Source organism: Clarias gariepinus, chromosome 13 (assembly GCF_024256425.1).
Source record: "Clarias gariepinus isolate MV-2021 ecotype Netherlands chromosome 13, CGAR_prim_01v2, whole genome shotgun sequence".
Classification (NCBI taxonomy): Eukaryota; Metazoa; Chordata; class Actinopteri; order Siluriformes; family Clariidae; genus Clarias; species Clarias gariepinus.
In genome coordinates, this window is record NC_071112.1 from 31,650,553 (window position 1) to 31,673,376 (window position 22,824).

Sequence of the window (22,824 nt, forward strand, 5' to 3'; positions counted from 1 at the left end):
TTGCTGCGGCCACAACGCAGAGTACTGACCACTAAACGATCACGGCACGCCAGACCTCCTGTAAAAACACCGCCCTGCTTCCAGCGAGAAGTCAGACGCTGCTGGACGTACCGTGGGAAGTACTGGCAAATCGCTTCTCCCGTGTGCACCGGGGAAACTTCATTTTCCATGTAGTCTTCAATGCATTTGCAACACTCACAACTAGGCAATGGTCCTAATTACATGCAAAGGCCACCAAAATTCGCACAAGGTCTTGCAACATGCTTCGTCCTTTGTGGGACAGATGACCCAAATACTACAGTCCATTAATACTCTATACTTAAAAGATGAGCTAATTGATTTCTCTAATATGTCTTCTTGGTTTGCCTCAATAAGAAGGAAAAATAATGGAAAGGAATGAAGTGAAAAATCCACACTGGAATTTACGTCCAGACAAACAGAGGGAACGAAAAAGGCAAAGATGGGGTCGTCTCGGCTGACGAACACACTTCAATACAACCTTCAGTAAACAATAGAAAGTTGTTTAAATTTCCTTCTCATCGCCATCTGGCCAATGAATCATACTAACGGCAACGGTTACGGAAAGCATTTTCTGAATCTGTTAGGGAATTTGTCACACGCTGGCCGTCTGTCTGTTGCTAACTAAGAGGTTTGGTGAACATTTTTTTAGTTTTAAGCATTTGCCCGAGAACAGGACAATTAGCCGCAGGACAGCAGACCCAATATAGCCTGATAGATGGTTCAGTTCTTAGGAAAGGCACACCAGCGTACCACCCGGCCTGAGGAAGCCCACCATGGCAGTCGCCTACCTGCTTCTGCCTAAAAGGCGTCTTCGCTAAATGAATGAGCCTCAAAAGCCCGGTTAATTTTAGCTAGGGAGAGACAACAAAGCAACATTCCCATACCGGGAGTCGAACCCAGGCCGGCTGGGTGAAAACCAGGAATCCTGAAAGCTAGACCATATGGGACGAGCGCAGAGATGAACGCCACCGAGGGAGTGTTGCATCCCTTGGGCAGAACACCGGATTTTTCCAGGTAAGCAGCTGCCAACGTTTTGAGCCGCGCTGGTACGAATCTGAGCTCTGTTGTGGTCAACAAGTGGTATTGACAAGAACATTGCACGCGATCAAAGAGAGCCACGCGAGCCTCAAGCCACACATAGACTCTTTGGATCCGTGTTACGTTGTGTTGTGCCGCTGGCCCATCCCTAGCTGTGGTGAAATGAGATCCTAGGTGTTTTCTAGCAAGCCAGCAAAATAAGCACCATAGGAAGAGTGTTCCCTGCTTTTCGGGGATTAAGGGTGCCCATACCACGGCGGAAATGCAGCTGCTGGAGTGGGTCGCATGAGCACAACTTTGGACCGGGGTAAAAGAAAGCCAAGCCAACCAGGAGTCGAACCTAGAATCTTCTGATCTGTAGTCAGACGCATTATCCATTGCGCCACTGGCCCATGGGCGGTGTGTGCAACTGACATTCTACATACATGTGCTTTCTTAGCAAACGCGGGCTGGAGGAAACGGCCTTGCAGTCAGGCGATAGTTGCAAAAGAAACTGCCGTGACCCGGATTCGAACCGGGGTTACTGCGGCCACAACGCAGAGTACTAACCACTATACGATCACGGCGCGCCAGACCTCCGGTAAAAACACCGCCCTGCTTCCAGCGAGAAGTCAGACGCTGCTGGACGTACCGTGGGAAGTACTGGCAAATCGCTTCTCCCGTGTGCACCGGGGAAACTTCATTTTCCATGTAGTCTTCAATGCATTTGCAACACTCACAACTAGGCAATGGTCCTAATTACATGCAAAGGCCACCAAAATTCGCACAAGGTCTTGCAACATGCTTCGTCCTTTGTGGGACAGATGACCCAAATACTACAGTCCATTAATACTCTATACTTAAAAGATGAGCTAATTGATTTCTCTAATATGTCTTCTTGGTTTGCCTCAATAAGAAGGAAAAATAATGGAAAGGAATGAAGTGAAAAATCCACACTGGAATTTACGTCCAGACAAACAGAGGGAACGAAAAAGGCAAAGATGGGGTCGTCTCGGCTGACGAACACACTTCAATACAACCTTCAGTAAACAATAGAAAGTTGTTTAAATTTCCTTCTCATCGCCATCTGGCCAATGAATCATACTAACGGCAACGGTTACGGAAAGCATTTTCAGATTCTGTTAGGGAATTTGTCACATGCTGGCCGTCTGTCTGTTGCTAACTAAGAGGTCTGGTGAACATTTTTTTAGCTTTAAGCATTTGCCCGAGAACAGGTCAATTGGCCGCAGGACAGCAGACCCAATATAGCCTGATAGATGCTTCAGTTCTCAGGAAAGGCACACCAGCGTACCACCTGGCCTGAGGAAGCCCACCATGGCAGTCGCCTACCTGCTTCTGCCTAAAAGGGGTATTCGGTAAATGAATGAGCCTCAAAAGCCCGGTTAATTTTAGCTAGGGAGAGACAACAAAGCAACATTCCCATACCGGGAGTCGAACCCGGGCCGCCTGGGTGAAAACCAGGAATCCTGACCGCTAGACCATATGGGACGAGCGCGGAGATGAACGCCACCGAGGGAGTGTTGCGTCCCTTGGGCAGAACACTGGATTTTTCCAGGTAAGCAGCTGCCAACGTTTTGAGCGGCGCTGGTACGAATCTGAGCTCTGTTGTGGTCAACAAGTGGTATTGACAAGAACATTGCACGCGATCAAAGAGAGCCACGCGAGCCTCAAGCCACACATAGACTCTTTGGATCCGTGTTACGTTGTGTTGTGCCGCTGGCCCATCCCTAGCTGTGGTGAAATGAGATCCTAGGTGTTTTCTAGCAAGCCAGCAAAATAAGCACCATAGGAAGAGTGTTCCCTGCTTTTCGGGGATTAAGGGAGCCCATACCACGGCGGAAATGCAGCTGCTGGAGTGGGTCGCATGAGCACAACTTTGGACCGGGGTAAAAGAAAGCCAAGCCAGCCAGGAGTCGAACCTAGAATCTTCTGATCCGTAGTCAGACGCGTTATCCATTGCGCCACTGGCCCACGGGCGGTGTGTGCAACTGACATTCTACATACATGTGCTTTCTTAGCAAACGCGGGCTATGAGGAAACGGCCTTGCAGTCAGGCGATAGTTGCAAAAGTAACTGCCGTGACCCAGATTCGAACCGGGGTTGCTGCGGCCACAACGCAGAGTACTGACCACTATACGATCACGGCGCGCCAGACCTCCTGTAAAAACACCGCCCTGCTTCCAGCGAGAAGTCAGACGCTGCTGGACGTACCGTGGGAAGTACTGGCAAATCGCTTCTCCCGTGTGCACCGGGGAAACTTCATTTTCCATGTAGTCTTCAATGCATTTGCAACACTCACAACTAGGCAATGGTCCTAATTACATGCAAAGGCCACCAAAATTCGCACAAGGTCTTGCAACATGCTTCGTCCTTTGTGGGACAGATGACCCAAATACTACAGTCCATTAATACTCTATACTTAAAAGATGAGCTAATTGATTTCTCTAATATGTCTTCTTGGTTTGCCTCAATAAGAAGGAAAAATAATGGAAAGGAATGAAGTGAAAAATCCACACTGGAATTTACGTCCAGACAAACAGAGGGAACGAAAAAGGCAAAGATGGGGTCGTCTCGGCTGACGAACACACTTCAATACAACCTTCAGTAAACAATAGAAAGTTGTTTAAATTTCCTTCTCATCGCCATCTGGCCAATGAATCATACTAACGGCAACGGTTACGGAAAGCATTTTCAGATTCTGTTAGGGAATTTGTCACACGCTGGCCGTCTGTCTGTTGCTAACTAAGAGGTCTGGTGAACATTTTTTTAGCTTTAAGCATTTGCCTGAGAACAGGTCAATTGGCCGCAGGACAGCAGACCCAATATAGCCTGATAGATGCTTCAGTTCTCAGGAAAGGCACACCAGCGTACCACCTGGCCTGAGGAAGCCCACCATGGCAGTCGCCTACCTGCTTCTGCCTAAAAGGGGTATTCGGTAAATGAATGAGCCTCAAAGGCCCGGGTAATTTTAGCTAGGGAGAGACAACAAAGAAACGTTCCCATACCGGGAGTCGAACCCGGGCCGCCTGGGTGAAAACCAGGAATCCTGACCGCTAGACCATATGGGACGAGCGCAGAGATAAATGCCACCGAGGGAGGGTTGCGTCCCTTGGGCAGAACACCGGATTTTTCCAGGTGAGCAGCTGCCAGCGTTTTGAGTCGCGCTGGTAAGAATCTGAGCTCTGTTGTGGTCAACAAGTGGTATTGACAAGAGCATTGCACGCGATCAAAGAGAGCCACGTGAGCCTCAAGCCACACATAGACTCTTTGGACCCGTGTTACGTTGTGTTGTGCCGCTGGCCCATCCCTAGCTGTGGTGAAATGAGATCCTAGGTGTTTTCTAGCAAGCCAGCAAAATAAGCACCATAGGAAGAGTATTCCCTGCTTTTCGGGGATTAAGGGAGCCCATACCACGGCGGAAATGCAGCTGCTGGAGTGGGTCGCACGAGCACCACTTTGGACTGGGGTAAAAGAAAGCCGAGCCAGCCAGGAGTCGAACCTAGAATCTTCTGATCCGTAGTCAGACGCGTTATCCATTGCGCCACTGGCCCACGGGCGGTGTGTGCAACTGACATTCTACATACATGTGCTTTCTTAGCAAACGCGGGCCAGGAGGAAACGGCCTTGCAGTCAGGCGATAGTTGCAAAAGTAACTGCCGTGACCCGGATTCGAACCGGGGTTGCTGCGGCCACAACGCAGAGTACTAACCACTATACGATCACGGCGCGCCAGACCTCCGGTAAAAACACCGCCCTGCTTCCAGCGAGAAGTCAGACGCTGCTGGACGTACCGTGGGAAGTACTGGCAAATCGCTTCTCCCGTGTGCACCGGGGAAACTTCATTTTCCATGTAGTCTTCAATGCATTTGCAACACTCACAACTAGGCAATGGTCCTAATTACATGCAAAGGCCACCAAAATTCGCACAAGGTCTTGCAACATGCTTCGTCCTTTGTGGGACAGATGACCCAAATACTACAGTCCATTAATACTCTATACTTATAAGATGAGCTAATTGATTTCTCTAATATGTCTTCTTGGTTTGCCTCAATAAGAAGGAAAAATAATGGAAAGGAATGAAGTGAAAGATCCACACTGGAATTTACGTCCAGACAAACAGAGGGAACGAAAAAGGCAAAGATGGGGTCGTCTCGGCTGACGAACACACTTCAATACAACCTTTAGTAAACAATAGAAAGTTGTTTAAATTTCCTTCTCATCGCCATCTGGCCAATGAATCATACTAACGGCAACGGTTACGGAAAGCATTTTCAGATTCTGTTAGGGAATTTGTCACACGCTGGCCGTCTGTCTGTTGCTAACTAAGAGGTCTGGTGAACATTTTTTTAGCTTTAAGCATTTGCCCGAGAACAGGTCAATTGGCCGCAGGACAGCAGACCCAATATAGCCTGATAGATGCTTCAGTTCTCAGGAAAGGCACACCAGCGTACCACCTGGCCTGAGGAAGCCCACCATGGCAGTCGCCTACCTGCTTCTGCCTAAAAGGGGTATTCGGTAAATGAATGAGCCTCAAAAGCCCGGTTAATTTTAGCTAGGGAGAGACAACAAAGCAACATTCCCATACCGGGAGTCGAACCCGGGCGAAAACCAGGAATCCTGACCGCTAGACCATATGGGACGAGCGCGGAGATGAACGCCACCGAGGGAGTGTTGCGTCCCTTGGGCAGAACACTGGATTTTTCCAGGTAAGCAGCTGCCAACGTTTTGAGCCGCGCTGGTACGAATCTGAGCTCTGTTGTGGTCAACAAGTGGTATTGACAAGAACATTGCACGCGATCAAAGAGAGCCACGCGAGCCTCAAGCCACACATAGACTAATTGGATCCGTGTTACGTTGTGTTGTGCCGCTGGCCCATCCCTAGCTGTGGTGAAATGAGATCCTAGGTGTTTTCTAGCAAGCCAGCAAAATAAGCACCATAGGAAGAGTGTTCCCTGCTTTTCGGGGATTAAGGGTGCCCATACCACGGCGGAAATGCAGCTGCTGGAGTGGGTCGCACGAGCACCACTTTGGACTGGGGTGAAAGAAAGCCGAGCCAGCCAGGAGTCGAACCTAGAATCTTCTGATCCGTAGTCAGACGCGTTATCCATTGCGCCACTGGCCCACGGGCGGTGTGTGCAACTGACATTCTACATACATGTGCTTTCTTAGCAAACGCGGGCTATGAGGAAACGGCCTTGCAGTCAGGCGATAGTTGCAAAAGTAACTGCCGTGACCCAGATTCGAACCGGGGTTGCTGCGGCCACAACGCGGAGTACTAACCACTATACGATCACGGCGCGCCAGACCTCCGGTAAAAACACCGCCCTGCTTCCAGCGAGAAGTCAGACGCTGCTGGACGTACCGTGGGAAGTACTGGCAAATCGCTTCTCCCGTGTGCACCGGGGAAACTTCATTTTCCATGTAGTCTTCAATGCATTTGCAACACTCACAACTAGGCAATGGTCCTAATTACATGCAAAGGCCACCAAAATTCGCACAAGGTCTTGCAACATGCTTCGTCCTTTGTGGGACAGATGACCCAAATACTACAGTCCATTAATACTCTATACTTATAAGATGAGCTAATTGATTTCTCTAATATGTCTTCTTGGTTTGCCTCAATAAGAAGGAAAAATAATGGAAAGGAATGAAGTGAAAAATCCACACTGGAATTTACGTCCAGACAAACAGAGGGAACGAAAAAGGCAAAGATGGGGTCGTCTCGGCTGACGAACACACTTCAATACAACCTTCAGTAAACAATAGAAAGTTGTTTAAATTTCCTTCTCATCGCCATCTGGCCAATGAATCATACTAACGGCAACGGTTACGGAAAGCATTTTCAGATTCTGTTAGGGAATTTGTCACACGCTGGCCGTCTGTCTGTTGCTAACTAAGAGGTCTGGTGAACATTTTTTTAGCTTTAAGCATTTGCCCGAGAACAGGTCAATTGGCCGCAGGACAGCAGACCCAATATAGCCTGATAGATGCTTCAGTTCTCAGGAAAGGCACACCAGCGTACCACCTGGCCTGAGGAAGCCCACCATGGCAGTCGCCTACCTGCTTCTGCCTAAAAGGGGTATTCGGTAAATGAATGAGCCTCAAAAGCCCGGTTAATTTTAGCTAGGGAGAGACAACAAAGCAACATTCCCATACCGGGAGTCGAACCCGGGCCGCCTGGGTGAAAACCAGGAATCCTGACCGCTAGACCATATGGGACGAGCGCGGAGATGAACGCCACCGAGGGAGTGTTGCGTCCCTTGGGCAGAACACTGGATTTTTCCAGGTAAGCAGCTGCCAACGTTTTGAGCCGCGCTGGTACGAATCTGAGCTCTGTTGTGGTCAACAAGTGGTATTGACAAGAACATTGCACGCGATCAAAGAGAGCCACGCGAGCCTCAAGCCACACATAGACTCTTTGGATCCGTGTTACGTTGTGTTGTGCCGCTGGCCCATCCCTAGCTGTGGTGAAATGAGATCCTAGGTGTTTTCTAGCCAGCCAGCAAAATAAGCACCATAGGAAGAGGATTCCCTGCTTTTCGGGGATTAAGGGAGCCCATACCACGGCGGAAATGCAGCTGCTGGAGTGGGTCGCACGAGCACCACTTTGGACTGGGGTGAAAGAAAGCCGAGCCAGCCAGGAGTCGAACCTAGAATCTTCTGATTCGTAGTCAGACGCGTTATCCATTGCGCCACTGGCCCACGGGCGGTGTGTGCAACTGACATTCTACATACATGTGCTTTCTTAGCAAACGCGGGCCAGGAGGAAACGGCCTTGCAGTCAGGCGCTAGTTGCAAAAGTAACTGCCGTGACCCGGATTCGAACCGGGGTTGCTGCGGCCACAACGCAGAGTACTAACCACTATACGATCACGGCGCGCCAGACCTCTGGTAAAAACACCGCCCTGCTTCCAGCGAGAAGTCAGACGCTGCTGGACGTACCGTGGGAGGACTGGCAAATCGCTTCTCCCGTGTGCACCGGGGAAACTTCATTTTCCATGTAGTCTTCAATGCTAGAGGGAACGAAAAAGGCAAAGATGGGGTCGTCTCGGCTGACGAACACACTTCAATACAACCTTCAGTAAACAATAGAAAGTTGTTTAAATTTCCTTCTCATCGCCATCTGGCCAATGAATCATACTAACGGCAACGGTTACGGAAAGCATTTTCAGATTCTGTTAGAGAATTTGTCACACGCTGGCCGTCTGTCTCATTTGCAACACTCACAACTAGGCAATGGTCCTAATTACATGCAAAGGCCACCAAAATTCGCACAAGGTCTTGCAACATGCTTCGTCCTTTGTGGGACAGATGACCCAAATACTACAGTCCATTAATACTCTATACTTATAAGATGAGCTAATTGATTTCTCTAATATGTCTTCTTGGTTTGCCTCAATAAGAAGGAAAAATAATGGAAAGGAATGAAGTGAAAAATCCACACTGGAATTTACGTCCAGACAAACAGAGGGAACGAAAAAGGCAAAGATGGGGTCGTCTCGGCTGACGAACACACTTCAATACAACCTTTAGTAAACAATAGAAAGTTGTTTAAATTTCCTTCTCATCGCCATCTGGCCAATGAACCATACTAACGGCAACGGTTACGGAAAGCATTTTCAGATTCTGTTAGGGAATTTGTCACACGCTGGCCGTCTGTCTGTTGCTAACTAAGAGGTCTGGTGAACATTTTTTTAGCTTTAAGCATTTGCCCGAGAACAGGTCAATTGGCCGCAGGACAGCAGACCCAATATAGCCTGATAGATGCTTCAGTTCTCAGGAAAGGCACACCAGCGTACCACCTGGCCTGAGGAAGCCCACCATGGCAGTCGCCTACCTGCTTCTGCCTAAAAGGGGTATTCGGTAAATGAATGAGCCTCAAAAGCCCGGTTAATTTTAGCTAGGGAGAGACAACAAAGCAACATTCCCATACCGGGAGTCGAACCCGGGCCACCTGGGTGAAAACCAGGAATCCTGACCGCTAGACCATATGGGACGAGCGCGGAGATGAGCGCCACCGAGGGAGTGTTGCGTCCCTTGGGCAGAACACTGGATTTTTCCAGGTAAGCAGCTGCCAACATTTTGAGCCGCGCTGGTATGAATCTGAGCTCTGTTGTGGTCAACAAGTGGTATTGACAAGAACATTGCACGCGATCAAAGAGAGCCACGCGAGCCTCAAGCCACACATAGACTCTTTGGATCCGTGTTACGTTGTGTTGTGCCGCTGGCCCATCCCTAGCTGTGGTGAAATGAGATCCTAGGTGTTTTCTAGCAAGCCAGCAAAATAAGCACCATAGGAAGAGGATTCCCTGCTTTTCGGGGATTAAGGGAGCCCATACCACGGCGGAAATGCAGCTGCTGGAGTGGGTCGCATGAGCACAACTTTGGACCGGGGTAAAAGAAAGCCGAGCCAGCCAGGAGTCGAACCTAGAATCTTCTGATCCGTAGTCAGACGCGTTATCCATTGCGCCACTGGCCCACGGGCGGGGTGTGCAACTGACATTCTACATACATGTGCTTTCTCAGCAAACGTGGGCCAGGAGAAAACGGCCTTGCAGTCAGGCGATAGTTGCAAAAGTAACTGCCGTGACCCGGATTCGAACCGGGGTTGCTGCGGCCACAACGCAGAGTACTAACCACTATACGATCACGGCGTGCCAGACCTCCGGTAAAAACGCCGCCCTGCTTCCAGCGGGAAGTCAGACGCTGCTGGATGTACCGTGGGAAGTACTGGCAAATCGCTTCTCCCGTGTGCACCGGGGAAACTTCATTTTCCATGTAGTCTTCAATGCATTTGCAACACTCACAACTAGGCAATGGTCCTAATTACATGCAAAGGCCACCAAAATTCGCACAAGGTCTTGCAACATGCTTCGTCCTTTGTGGGACAGATGACCCAAATACTACAGTCCATTAATACTCTATACTTATAAGATGAGCTAATTGATTTCTCTAATATGTCTTCTTGGTTTGCCTCAATAAGAAGGAAAAATAATGGAAAGGAATGAAGTGAAAAATCCACACTGGAATTTACGCCCAGACAAACAGAGGGAACGAAAAAGGCAAAGATGGGGTCGTCTCGGCTGACGAACACACTTCAATACAACCTTCAGTAAACAATAGAAAGTTGTTTAAATTTCCTTCTCATCGCCATCTGGCCAATGAATCATACTAACGGCAACGGTTACGGAAAGCATTTTCAGATTCTGTTAGGGAATTTGTCACACGCTGGCCGTCTGTCTGTTGCTAACTAAGAGGTCTGGTGAACATTTTTTTAGCTTTAAGCATTTGCCCGAGAACAGGTCAATTGGCCGCAGGACAGCAGACCCAATATAGCCTGATAGATGCTTCAGTTCTCAGGAAAGGCATACCAGCGTACCACCTGGCCTGAGGAAGCCCACCATGGCAGTCGCCTACCTGCTTCTGCCTAAAAGGGGTATTCGGTAAATGAATGAGCCTCAAAAGCCCGGTTAATTTTAGCTAGGGAGAGACAACAAAGCAACATTCCCATACCGGGAGTCGAACCCGGGCCGCCTGGGTGAAAACCAGGAATCCTGACCGCTAGACCATATGGGACGAGCGCGGAGATGAACGCCACCGAGGGAGTGTTGCGTCCCTTGGGCAGAACACTGGATTTTTCCAGGTAAGCAGCTGCCAACGTTTTGAGCCGCGCTGGTACGAATCTGAGCTCTGTTGTGGTCAACAAGTGGTATTGACAAGAACATTGCACGCGATCAAAGAGAGCCACGCAAGCTTCAAGCCACACATAGGCTCTTTGGATCCGTGTTACGTTGTGTTGTGCCGCTGGCCCATCCCTAGCTGTGGTGAAATGAGATCCTAGGTGTTTTCTAGCAAGCCAGCAAAATAAGCACCATAGGAAGAGTGTTCCCTGCTTTTCGGGGATTAAGGGAGCCCATACCACGGCGGAAATGCAGCTGCTGGAGTGGGTCGCATGAGCACAACTTTGGACCGGGGTAAAAGAAAGCCGAGCCAGCCAGGAGTCGAACCTAGAATCTTCTGATCCGTAGTCAGACGCATTATCCGTTGCGCCACTGGCCCATGGGCGGTGTGTGCAACTGACATTCTACATACATGTGCTTTCTTAGTAAACGTGGGCCAGGAGGAAACGGCTTTGCAATCAGGCGATAGTTGCAAAAGTAACTGCCGTGACCCGGATTCAAACCGGAGTTGCTGCGGCCACAACGCAGAGTACTAACCACTATACGATCACGGCGCGCCAGACGTCCGCTAAAAGCGCCGCCCTGCTTCCAGCGGGAAGTCAGGCGCTGCTGGATGTACCGTGGGAAGTACTGGAGTGCTGGCCGTCTGTCTGTTGCTAACTAAGAGGTTTGGTGAACATTTTTTTAGCTTTAAGCATTTGCCCGAGAACAGGTCCTCTTTGGGACCGGCAGGTCGCTGTGTGGGACAATTGGCCGCGGGACAGCAGACCCAATATAGCCTGATAAATGCTTCAGTTCTCAGAAAAGGCACACCAGCGTACCACCCGGCCTGAGGAAGCCCACCATGGCAGTCGCCTACCTGCTTCTGCCTAAAAGGGGTCTCAAATGAGCCTCAAAGGTAATTTTAGCTAGGGAGAGACAACAAAGAAACGTTCCCATACCGGGAGTTGAACCCGGGCCGCCTGGGTGAAAACCAGGAATCCTGACCGCTAGACCATATGGGATAAGGGTGGAGACAAACGCCACAGAGGGAGGGTTGCGTCCCTTGTGCAGAACACCGGATTTTTCCAGGTGAGCAGCTGCCAACGTTAAGAGTCGCACTGGTAAGAATCTGAGCTCTGTTGTGGTCAACAAGTGGTATTGACAAGAACATTGCACGCGATCAAAGAGAGCCACGCGAGCCTCAAGCCACACGTGGACTCTTTGGATCCGTGTTACGTTATGTTGTGCCGCTGGCCCACCCTTAGCTGTGGTGAAATGAGACCCTAGGTGTTTTGTAGCAAGCCAGCTAAATAGCATCATAGGATGAGGATTCCCTGCTTTTTGGGGATTAAGGGAGCCCATACCCCGGCGGAAATGCAGCTGCTGGAGTGGGTCGCACAAGCACAACTTTATACCGGGGTAAATGTACACCGAGCCAGCCAGGAGTCAAACCTAGAATATTCTAATCCGTAGTCAGACACGTTATCCACTGCGCCACTAGCCCACGGGCAGGGTGGCCAAGTGTCATTTTTTTTCTTTTATTCAAGTGTCATTTTTATTTTCCTTTTATTATTAGAATATGCAAGATGTACATAAATTGGGATCACCAACAGGGAGAACAAATTAATAAACAAATAAAAAAAAAGAGACAGACAAAAATAAAACAAATACAGTTAAAAATTGACTGCGTTTGTGTGTGCGTGTGTGTATAAGTGCATGCATGCATGTAAAGGTACCTCAGTGGACATGGCACAGTACATACATTGGAAAACAAGAAATCGAGGAGAAAAAAAAATAAAGTAACAAAAAAATTATATATAGTATTAAATATTTTTATAAATACTTTATTTTATATAAAGTTTTATATATAAGCAAACAAACATACATACTTAAACATGTATAAGTCAATATATGAAAACAAATAAACTAGATATGAATAAATGTAAAGAAATCGGTCAGTGGTAAGGAGTTACTACTAATACTACTACTACAGCTACTACTTCAACAACCACAACTACTACTACAATCTCTCCTACTACGATATCTGCTACTACTATTACATCAGCAACTTGATTAAATGGTATAAATACTTGATAGTAATGATAATAAGATAATAAAATAACAGGTGAACAAATCAGAACAGTAATAATTTTAATATAAGGATAGGTGATAATATTAATGATAGTAATGAAGAGGTAAAGGGGAGGTTGAGGAATCATGAAGAGGACCAATAATAATAGTAATAATAATAATATTATCTATAAGAAAAGGAAGGGGCCGAGACAAGAGAGAAGGAAAAAAATTAATAATAATAATAATAATAATAATAATAATAAAACAATAATATTGATAATTGTATGAGGAGGTAAAAATTATATGATCAGCCTTAAGTCCCACAGTACCTACCCTGGTGATATATACAGTCCTATGGTGCCTACTATGGTACATTTTCGGTTTTCTTCCACATCCCATTCCTGTATATGCATCGGGTACTCTACTGACTCTAACCTCCCTCCTCACTGACTAGTATAAAGCAGTTTATTAAAGATAAATATAATAAATGAATAAGCAAAGACATCATGTATTTCTAATCAAATCTCTACTCAGACCCTTTCCTCTTTCCGGCGCTGCATGTTTTGGTATCGTACCCAACTCTTTCTGACTGTTTTAATATAATCCTGGCTCTGTCTCTCAGCACAGGCTGCTGGGTAATGTGCATTTCTGTCTTATTAGAAGATCCCCCCCCTCCCCCCGAGGGAGGAGGTGTCACTGAACATCACAGGAATCTATTTAAAGCTCAGGTTGCCACTCATTTGCTAAAATAACTACAGCCAGAACGAGTTTTTAACTACAGTGCACTCTACCTCTCAGGCGATGATTTCAGCGGCTGCCTGTGTACAAACACCAGCAAACTGATTTGCTAACAGGACCTACCGAGAAGTGCGACTTTCAACAACGGTATTATTGATTTCCAACTGGAGGTGCGAGTGTTAAATTTGCACAAATTTGTCCCTGCAATTTGAAAAATTAGCTGCTCTCTAGTGAGGGCTCTTTTTGATGTCAAAGATGATGTAATAAAGGTGAGTTGTGCATTCGCGCCAACAGCATTTAAAAAGCTAACTTGTTTTCTTTGCCATATGACCCTCGTCACTTATCTACACTAATTTGTTTTCCATTTTAATTTTAGATCGTATATTGCGCAGGTTCTTGAGTCATCTTGCTAATTTGCTTTACACACGAGCGTGGCAAGATCGAAGCTCACCCAAGGCCACAGTCTCCTCTCTCTCTCTCGCTCTCTCTCTCATGTTGTTCTGGCTTTCTCTACAAATACGAACCAAGGTTTTTAATCTTAACGCCTTCACCTTCTTGTTCTTGTAGCTCTTTGTTTTGTAACGGTACAACAAAGTGTTTTTTTCGTGGGAAAAATAATTAACGTCAGAACTTCGGGGTGTTGTGATATGACCTGATTTAAAGTTATAAAGTTTCATTAAATGGTTTATTTTAATTTTACACTACAGTAATTTATCACTGGTAGCTTTTCTTTATTAAAGACACATTGTACGTCTTATCTTTTTATATCATAGTTACAGTTAATGCTGCAGAATATCCACAAATAATTAATACAGTACTTACAATAAAACAGGCGTTCCTTTCCCCAGCTATATTTTTTTCTCTGTTAAGAATGAGACAATAAATAAATTGCAGCTTGTTACACTCCTAAATAATAAATAAATAAATTCCCATGGCGGGAACCTTACAGTTTTACATCATAAATATCATAACTCTTTACAAATAACTTTAAAAGCCTGTTTATATAAATAAAGTATAACCCCTAACCTTGTGAGTAATCAGAACTGAGGATAGATCTTTTGCACCTGATGTCATGATGTGTGGCCCCGCCCATTTCTGGACAGCAAAACGTATGATACTTGTCAGATTCCGGTGCTAAAATTAACTCACAAAGCCAGTCAAAGAAGCACTTTTGAGAAAGAACACACATTTGATGACGTTATGTCGTCTTAAATAACACGCCATCTCTGCAGTAATCAGTCGTTCTAAGCCGTCTGTGTTTTTCCGTTCACGGCTAACACTTAGCTACAAAGCTAACTAGCTTCTAACACAAGGCTGAATCCCAAATCCCTCTCTCACCCCTGATCAAGGGCACTACTTGAAGTATGAAACAAGGGATTGTACTGTACAACCTACAGTGCACTAGCTTTCCATTTAATGCTATTTGAGATTTAGTTAGCTGTAACTGTTAGTTAGCTATTCATTAGAAAGCTTGAAAGGTCAGTGTTTGTCAACGTTACCTGCACAGCATTTAGACAGCATCATCTCATTTGCAACAGAAGCGCTGATTGACTAACACTAACAAACGCCGCCAAATTTAGGAGGAATCACATATTTGTAGAGCGTGTGAGATTCATAAAATTACTTCTGCAAATTATTATCCTTTTTACCATCTTCATCCACTTCCACATGGTGTTTCTCTTTTGAATAAGTTACAAAGTCCACCACGACACACTGCGTATGAAAATTATTAGCAGAACAGAAGCTGCTGTTGCTACTCTTTTATTTCTGACAAAGCATCAGGTAATCATTAATAATAATAATAATAATAATAATAATAATAATAATAAAACAATAATATTGATAATTGTATGAGGAGGTAAAAATTATATGATCAGCCTTAAGTCCCACAGTACCTACCCTGGTGATATATACAGTCTTATGGTGCCTACTATGGTACATTTTCGGTTTTCTTCCACATCCCGATAAAATGGTGTTGGTGGTTGATGGTTTTTATAAAAACTTTCAGCTTTATCCCTTATATAAAAAAATCATCTATAATGTAAAGTTATGAAATATGACAATATAGTTGTGGGATCCAGAGCAAACATAACATTGACTGACAAGTTTTCCTGCATTTGCATTAATTTCCCTTCATCAATATTTCTTCATTGGTTGTGGAAAATAATCCTAGGTTTCAATCCTCATAACCATCATAATTTAGATCCCCCTCATTTAATTCACTTCAACCATATGTCTTTTATCATATTCTTTGTTTTTTCCCCTACTTTAATGTGTTTTATTAGCATGACTGACTTGCAATATTGCTAAATCAATTACTAGTATTAAAAATCCTACTGCTCATAAAAATAGCCGTGTCCTTATAAATAAATAAATAACCGTTGTGTATATTATGCATACGCACCAATACATATTCATATACAGTTAAAAAATAATAAAAATACAGACACTAGCCTCAAGTGTGTGGCAATTAAAAAGCACCGAGGCGAGGATATTGAGTTATTGGGTTAGAGTATTATTCATGTGTTTATTTGAAGTTTTTTTTTTTAAAGTAATCTGTTGCTTAGTTGTTTGTGTGCGTTTGTGTTTGTGTGTTTTGCCTAATACGCTATGCATTATTGGCTTTTGTGGTTTCCAGCAAGGGCAACTCCAGGATCTAACCTTCAGCCACTCTAAATGATAATTTATGATGTGTGAACAATAGGGAACTACACGGTATCTGCTGCTGAGTGTAAAAGGACACCACCACTGATTGTTTGTGTGTGTGTGTGTGTGTGTGTGTATACATACAAAACAATATATTAATCTAATCAATGATTTATCTACAGATAACTTATTGCTTCCTAAAAAAACACTAATGAAGATAGCATATATAACATATAACATATATAAAGATAGTAAAAACAGGCACATCGGGCAGCCTTCATGGGCAAAAACAAATGATGAAATTTGAAATGAACAACAGGATTTATGAAAATATAATTAACCTGTAATCAGGCAAAACAAATGTGTACGACTGACTGCAATCAGTGTGGTTAGAGGACAGCTCACCTAGAAATAATTTCAGCTTTTTTGTGCTAAAAATATGTCCAAATTAAATGACACTCGTTGTTAATAATACCACTTCTTTGTCTTGTTCACTCTTAAATCTTCCCATCTTAATTATGGGCGGGGTTTAGGATTGTTTGTAAACAATAACACACGCGAGGTCATGCTGTTGTACTGAATATCAGCACAGCTGAAATAAAGTCTTAGACACAAGGGCACAGTGCGGATACTGAAGACATCACAGCCATGCTGATATTCAGTACAACAGCACGTCGTCATCGCATTTATACGACAGTTTCACCAACACCATTTATTATCAACAGATTGTGATTCGTTTATTTATTTTTAATCAGTTATTTTAATTCCGCCAGCACATATCCTTGTTGCCTGGTGTAACTAACTAACCATGACTGGTGGAGCTGGTGACCAAAAGTCAAGGAGAATAAACCATGGAGGTGGTGGACAGTCCTGAGAAACTTACCAGATTTACTTTATATTTCCAGTTAAGAATATCAGCTCTGTTAACTTCAAGGTTCTGGGGTTAAATCCCAAATAGTGTTAAATAAAAAGCTAGGGCACTATGTAGGGTGTACAGTCCCTTGTTCCACTCACCCAATAGTGCCCTTAATAAGGGGTTAGAGAGAGATTTGGGATTTGTGTTAGACACTAGGTAGCTTTGCAGCACACATTAGCCAATAACAGAACAACCCGAACGGTTCACTAAGGTTCACTTCGGGCGATTACTAAGGAGGTTGTTAAGGCACCTGTGACATAGAGTGCTGCATATTGTTTAAATCCCCCACATTTAAACATTTGGCAAAAGCCCTTGTTTAGAGCAACTTAGGTTTAATTTTTTCCACCTCTGAACAGTTGAGGAATAAGGGCCATGCTCAAGGGTCTAACAGTGGTTGCTACTGGGGTTTGAACCTGGGTCCTTCCAATCAATAGTCTAATGCCTAGACCACTGAGCCCCCAGTGCAATGAGGCGCTAATATCGTCACTTGTGAAACACCTCTTGTCCAATCAGGGTAGTTGTACTGTTGTAGAATTTGTATTAGACAATCAGTAAAATCAGATTTTTCACTCAAGACAAAAACTGATTCAGAATTTCACAATTTGTAGGTTGCTTTATTAGAGCAGGTAAACACTGATAACTACTTGCAAGTAAATACATCGCTAACAAGCTACAAAATAACATTTCATGTTTCAAATGTTGATACAAAAAAAAAATCAACATTATGCAATAAATTTGTGAAAATACAGAATAAATGCTATTTAACGTAATCATGGACATCGTTATCTGGCACGTTCATCTCTGGCCTCCGCATTTGTGAACTGGACAACAACAACAGGTGAAAAAAAATCACTATTCCTTTTTAGGTCACAGATACAGTACTGTTCAAAAGTCTTGACCCCCTTAAGTTAAACTAAATTAAATTATCTAGAATAAATAAAAGAAACAGGAACAAGTGTTTTAGAGCGACAGGCTGAAAAGTTCCTAAGGATACAATTTAAAAACTGGTTGTTTATGTAAGAACATCAGCAGCGACCTCAGTTCCCCTCTCATCTGTTCCAACCCCTCAGCATCAGCATCAGCCGTGTATACTAATCACCGACCTGATCATCTGTCATCATCTGCACCTGTTTCTCGCTAGGTCAGGACTCAAGTCAGATTACTTTTTTAATGCTTAAATGATTCATATGTCACTGTGTGGGTTACTGTAGGTCACTGAAAAGTCCTTTAGTTAGCCTGGAGAACTATTCCTCAAGTCTACATTAAAATACGAGATAGTCTGGCTTTTTTTGTTGCACTGTACCGTACATCCTGGGGTCCATGGTGTCTTTATGTGTCATTGTGTAATATTACCGATCTTCTCAGCGCTGAGGTTCATATGGCCACAAATATCTAATTCAATCGATTTATCTCTCTCAATAACTTCATGAATATCATTGCCTTTATATATCGACTCAGAGCTCGCGTGGCATTTTGCTTCGAGGCAGCCACAGTGTTTGCTGCTCGTCTCTTATTCACCTCGTCAGCTCCTTCAGTGCTATCAACCTCATCAACCAAAGCCAATAATGTTTCTGAGCTCTGCAATGCTTCCAAAAATAGGGTCCATAATTGTTTCCTAGTGCAGTCTTATTAAAGCAGATTCCTGTAAAATGCACATCACTTGTTATTTTAAGGCCCTTTCGGAGAGGTTGTGTTTGGAACGGTGCTATAAAATGGCATCTCACCTGCTGAGGGAGTCATAACCTGGTCTGGAGCTTGCTGTCACAACACTTCCTGACTGTAGCGCTGAGTAAAGGTCAAGCTGGTAATGCTCTAAATAAATCAGTTGATCGCTGTGAAGCTTCTCACATTAAGCTTCGAGCTCTGTGTGTAAAAAGTGTGTAAGAGATGCTGGCGATTGCGTGGTCAGCGCTTGATATATTTATGCAAGGTAGTGAGAAATTCTAGGTCAAAAATAAAAATAAAAAATAAATAAAAATATATATATATATTTGTGATGTCAATAAAAAAAACTAATTTCTAGTTTATCACAGCCATAGTATCTGATCTGATTAATCATGATTAATTAAAATGTTTAAATATGCAGATTTGCTTGCATTATAAAGTGCAATTTTGAAATAAAGAAATGCACACCAATTAATTAGAGGAACCAGATTATGCAGTTTTAATATATCTCAAACTTTAACATTTAACAAATGTCACATTTAAATCTTTTGAATGGGACCAGTGACTGGGCGTGGCAACCCACCGATGGCAATTTCTAGATTAATTATATGCGTACTAACTTATTAATATTGACAGCTCTATAGGAAATGGTACAGTTCAATAAGCACACGTGAAATCTTACACCCTTACCCCTTGTATCATGGGGAAGACTGTTGACTTGACAGTTGTCCAGAAGATGATCATTCACACCCTTGACTATGACACAGAAGGTCATCTTGCTCTGAATGAGCTGGCTGTTCAGCTGCTGTATCAAAGGATATTCATGGAAAGTTATATGGAAGGGAAAGGTGTGGTAGGAAAAAGTGCAACCACAAGCAACAGGGATTACTCTTATTTTAAGGAGATTGTCAAGCAAAGCTGATTTAATAAGATGGGAGAGCTCCACAAGGAGTGGAGTGAGGCTGGAGACAGTGCATCAAGAGGCACCACACATTGATGTCTTGGGAAATGGGCTACAACTGTTGTATTCCTAGTATCAAGCCACTCCTGAACAATATATGAACTGTTACAACACCATGTTGGAGAATTACAGATGGTTAAGATTTGGATCCACACATGTATTCATATTTCAACATATTTTAAATAAGTACAAAATTTCCACTCAACTGAAATATGTACAGTATGTTGAACAAAAATCACTAATAGTAAAAATTTGTACATTTAAGTTACACTATACATAGCATATGCAGTATATTTACTCATCATTATTTCATTTTAAAGATAAAACAGACATAATATTTGATTTTTCACTCGTTCATTCATTTTCTGTACTGCTTTATCCTGTATACAGACGCACGGAGGGGCTGCAGTCTGTCCCAGGAGACTTCAGACATGAGGCGTGGCACACCCTGGACAGGTGCAATTTGGGAACGCCAATTGGACTAATCTGCATGTCTTTGGACTGTGGGAGAAAACCAAAATACCTGGAGAAAACCCACCAAGCACAGGGAGAACATGCAAACTCCATGCACACAGACCCTGAGACGGGAATTAAACCTGGACCCTGGAGGCGTGATGCCACCGTGCTACAGACACATGTCAAAGCCGCAAAAATATATACATTTCTGTGCCTGTATGTGTAGACATAGTGTTAATGATACTACATAACCTTTATTATTTCTCCTTTGTTTTCCTTTAAATGAATTTTAGCATTAGGGCCCCCCTCCCCCCGAAGCCTGTAACGGACTACAGTACAATCAAGAGAATGAAGCACAAAAGAAAGCATTCATTTTTCTTCTCCTTCTAATCACACAGGGACACACTGATTCTCGCCTCTCATCCTGATTGCTCTTATTATCTACCACACTGCTTAAAGTATTCAGACATGTTTGCATAAGAACCTATAGGGAGATTCGGAGTGATTACTTATTAATCACACCATTATTATGAACAGCTTGTTTGTTGTAAGAAAAAAAACTAAAAACAAAAAAAATCTATTGCATGTTTTGCACGGAATGTTGATTATGTGTTATGTGTAGGATTGTTTTTTCCAGCCTTGACAATAAGCGTGCACGTAATAAAAAATACATATAAACAGATAATACATGGTTTATTAATTCTATACGTGATATTTCGATAGGAAATGAAACAGTCGTACTGAACGTCCACAGTGCAGCGTGTTTAAACATGAAGCTCTGACATGAAGCACAGGAGCTCCAGCTTTATTAGAAATGAAAGAAATAATGAGAACAGAACAAATACAAGCTAAAAAGATGGAAATTTATTCTGAAGCATGCATGCACACACACACACACACATACACACACACATACTGGTTTGTTCAAAAGCTTTATGTATTTACCATTGCTCTGAGGCGAGTGTTTGAGGGTGATTATGTATTTTATTAGCTCAGTAGATGATCGTCCATCCGGAAATATCCTGTTCGCATTTGTGATAATGGCGGTTTAAATATTCAGCACCACACCCTCATAAAATAAACAGAAATAAATTCTAATAAGTGTATTGCTAGCCCTTGGCACTATGCTTAAATGCATGAGCATGATACACACCCGCACACCTACATACTAATAGGCGAACGTTTGAACCCGGTGCTCACTTTTAAAGTCATCCAAAACTTCGGTGTGCATAAAGTGATCGCCGATCCGAAGTTTGTCACGAAGTCAGACGTGTTTTTATCAACTAATCAATATTATGATCAGACGTTAACAATAAACACTACATCCATAACAGAGACACGAGGAAGTGGCTTGCATTTGTTTTACTCGTTCTAACATTTATTTTCAGTAGAAATCTCTCTCTCGAACTGTTGTAGTCCCTTAATCAATACACAATCCTGTGTACTATACTGTACAATAAATTGGTGGCTGAAATTCTCCATATCCTTTATATTCTAGGTTTTTTGGTAATGAACTGTGGCGAGAAAAGATCTTACAGATAATGATTGCGAATTTAATCTTCATTTCAATATGCACAACAAGAGAATGGCGTTAAAACATTACATTAATAATAATGAATGTTTAAATACATTGTGTTGCCCGTGTGCATGAAAACAAAACCCTATTCCTAGTCGGTAAACATCAGCACTGTAGCTCTTAAAACTCAGAACATATAAGCCAGTATTTGTTTAGCTGTTTTTTTTTTATAAACATATACAGGGTTTAGGATTGTGTGTGTGTTTTTTTTTAGCACCAACCCGGCAATATAATGAACTGAATGTTAATAAAATTTAAATGGCTATACAAACATGACTGAGCAAAAACAAAAAACAAAAAAAAGGGTCACATAGGCAAAGAAACAGCACAGATACACATGATCAGATGTTTTTCTGGTTGTTTTTCGGTTGTTACTATATGACCAAATAATAATAACAATAATAATAAGCTCATTGGTGGCATGCTGGGGTAGTGGTTAACACTGCTGCCTTGCACCTTGAGGGTCTGGGTTCGATTCTCGGTGAGACTCGATTCCTGTCTCTGTGTGCATGGAGTTTGCATGTTCTCCTGTGTTTGGTGGGTTTCCTTTGGGTATGCCGGTTTCCTCCCACATGCAGGTTAGGCTGATTGGTGTGCGTGTGTGTGCCCTGAGATGGATTGGCACCCTGTCCAGGGTGTACACTTCCTCGTTCCCTAAGCCCCCTGGGTTAGGCTCCAGGCTCCTGTGACCCTGAATACAGGATAAAGCGGTATAGAAGATGAAGAAGCTCGTTTTGAGAGTCCTGCGTTTTTGCGATGTCGTTCCCGTATTCTGGTAGCAGTAATATTTACCTGACATATCTGAAAACCCAAATACACACTTTGTAGTCTAAAGCCTCTCCACTAATGCACACAGGCAAGGCTTTCATATATTTCACTTTTTCTTTTATTAATTTGTCATTGACCCGTGCTGTGAGTTTTAATAAAACAAAGAGAATAGTGGTTTAATTTTTGACCTAAGATGAATTCATTTATTCTATATTTTTTAACACATGATGTTTAAACTAATACAATTTTACACAAGGTACAAAGGGTGCTCAAGTCAAACAGGGACTTGATGAAATTTCTGGTG

The 22,824-nt window shown here is 43.6% G+C and overlaps 16 non-coding genes across 16 annotated transcripts; all 16 read right to left on the minus strand.

The window, feature by feature from the left end:
* Window positions 1–1,553: 1,553 nt before the first annotated feature.
* Window positions 1,554–1,625, minus strand: trnah-gug (transfer RNA histidin (anticodon GUG)). The gene has a single exon. It is a non-coding gene; the product is annotated as a tRNA-His (tRNA).
* An 850-nt stretch (window positions 1,626–2,475) lies between these two features.
* On the minus strand, window positions 2,476–2,547 carry trnae-uuc (transfer RNA glutamic acid (anticodon UUC)). Its single transcript has one exon. It is a non-coding gene; the product is annotated as a tRNA-Glu (tRNA).
* Window positions 2,548–2,957: 410 nt separating this feature from the next.
* Window positions 2,958–3,030, minus strand: trnar-acg (transfer RNA arginine (anticodon ACG)). Its single transcript has one exon. It is a non-coding gene; the product is annotated as a tRNA-Arg (tRNA).
* Window positions 3,031–4,055: 1,025 nt separating this feature from the next.
* Window positions 4,056–4,127, minus strand: trnae-uuc (transfer RNA glutamic acid (anticodon UUC)). Its single transcript has one exon. It is a non-coding gene; the product is annotated as a tRNA-Glu (tRNA).
* Window positions 4,128–4,537: 410 nt separating this feature from the next.
* Window positions 4,538–4,610, minus strand: trnar-acg (transfer RNA arginine (anticodon ACG)). Its single transcript has one exon. It is a non-coding gene; the product is annotated as a tRNA-Arg (tRNA).
* Window positions 4,611–4,713: 103 nt separating this feature from the next.
* On the minus strand, window positions 4,714–4,785 carry trnah-gug (transfer RNA histidin (anticodon GUG)). Its single transcript has one exon. It is a non-coding gene; the product is annotated as a tRNA-His (tRNA).
* A 1,323-nt stretch (window positions 4,786–6,108) lies between these two features.
* trnar-acg (transfer RNA arginine (anticodon ACG)) lies at window positions 6,109–6,181 on the minus strand. The gene has a single exon. It is a non-coding gene; the product is annotated as a tRNA-Arg (tRNA).
* A 1,025-nt stretch (window positions 6,182–7,206) lies between these two features.
* trnae-uuc (transfer RNA glutamic acid (anticodon UUC)) lies at window positions 7,207–7,278 on the minus strand. The gene has a single exon. It is a non-coding gene; the product is annotated as a tRNA-Glu (tRNA).
* A 410-nt stretch (window positions 7,279–7,688) lies between these two features.
* trnar-acg (transfer RNA arginine (anticodon ACG)) lies at window positions 7,689–7,761 on the minus strand. The gene has a single exon. It is a non-coding gene; the product is annotated as a tRNA-Arg (tRNA).
* Window positions 7,762–7,864: 103 nt separating this feature from the next.
* trnah-gug (transfer RNA histidin (anticodon GUG)) lies at window positions 7,865–7,936 on the minus strand. The gene has a single exon. It is a non-coding gene; the product is annotated as a tRNA-His (tRNA).
* A 1,047-nt stretch (window positions 7,937–8,983) lies between these two features.
* On the minus strand, window positions 8,984–9,055 carry trnae-uuc (transfer RNA glutamic acid (anticodon UUC)). Its single transcript has one exon. It is a non-coding gene; the product is annotated as a tRNA-Glu (tRNA).
* A 410-nt stretch (window positions 9,056–9,465) lies between these two features.
* On the minus strand, window positions 9,466–9,538 carry trnar-acg (transfer RNA arginine (anticodon ACG)). The gene has a single exon. It is a non-coding gene; the product is annotated as a tRNA-Arg (tRNA).
* Window positions 9,539–9,641: 103 nt separating this feature from the next.
* Window positions 9,642–9,713, minus strand: trnah-gug (transfer RNA histidin (anticodon GUG)). Its single transcript has one exon. It is a non-coding gene; the product is annotated as a tRNA-His (tRNA).
* An 850-nt stretch (window positions 9,714–10,563) lies between these two features.
* trnae-uuc (transfer RNA glutamic acid (anticodon UUC)) lies at window positions 10,564–10,635 on the minus strand. The gene has a single exon. It is a non-coding gene; the product is annotated as a tRNA-Glu (tRNA).
* A 410-nt stretch (window positions 10,636–11,045) lies between these two features.
* trnar-acg (transfer RNA arginine (anticodon ACG)) lies at window positions 11,046–11,118 on the minus strand. The gene has a single exon. It is a non-coding gene; the product is annotated as a tRNA-Arg (tRNA).
* Window positions 11,119–11,671: 553 nt separating this feature from the next.
* On the minus strand, window positions 11,672–11,743 carry trnae-uuc (transfer RNA glutamic acid (anticodon UUC)). Its single transcript has one exon. It is a non-coding gene; the product is annotated as a tRNA-Glu (tRNA).
* Window positions 11,744–22,824: the final 11,081 nt, after the last annotated feature.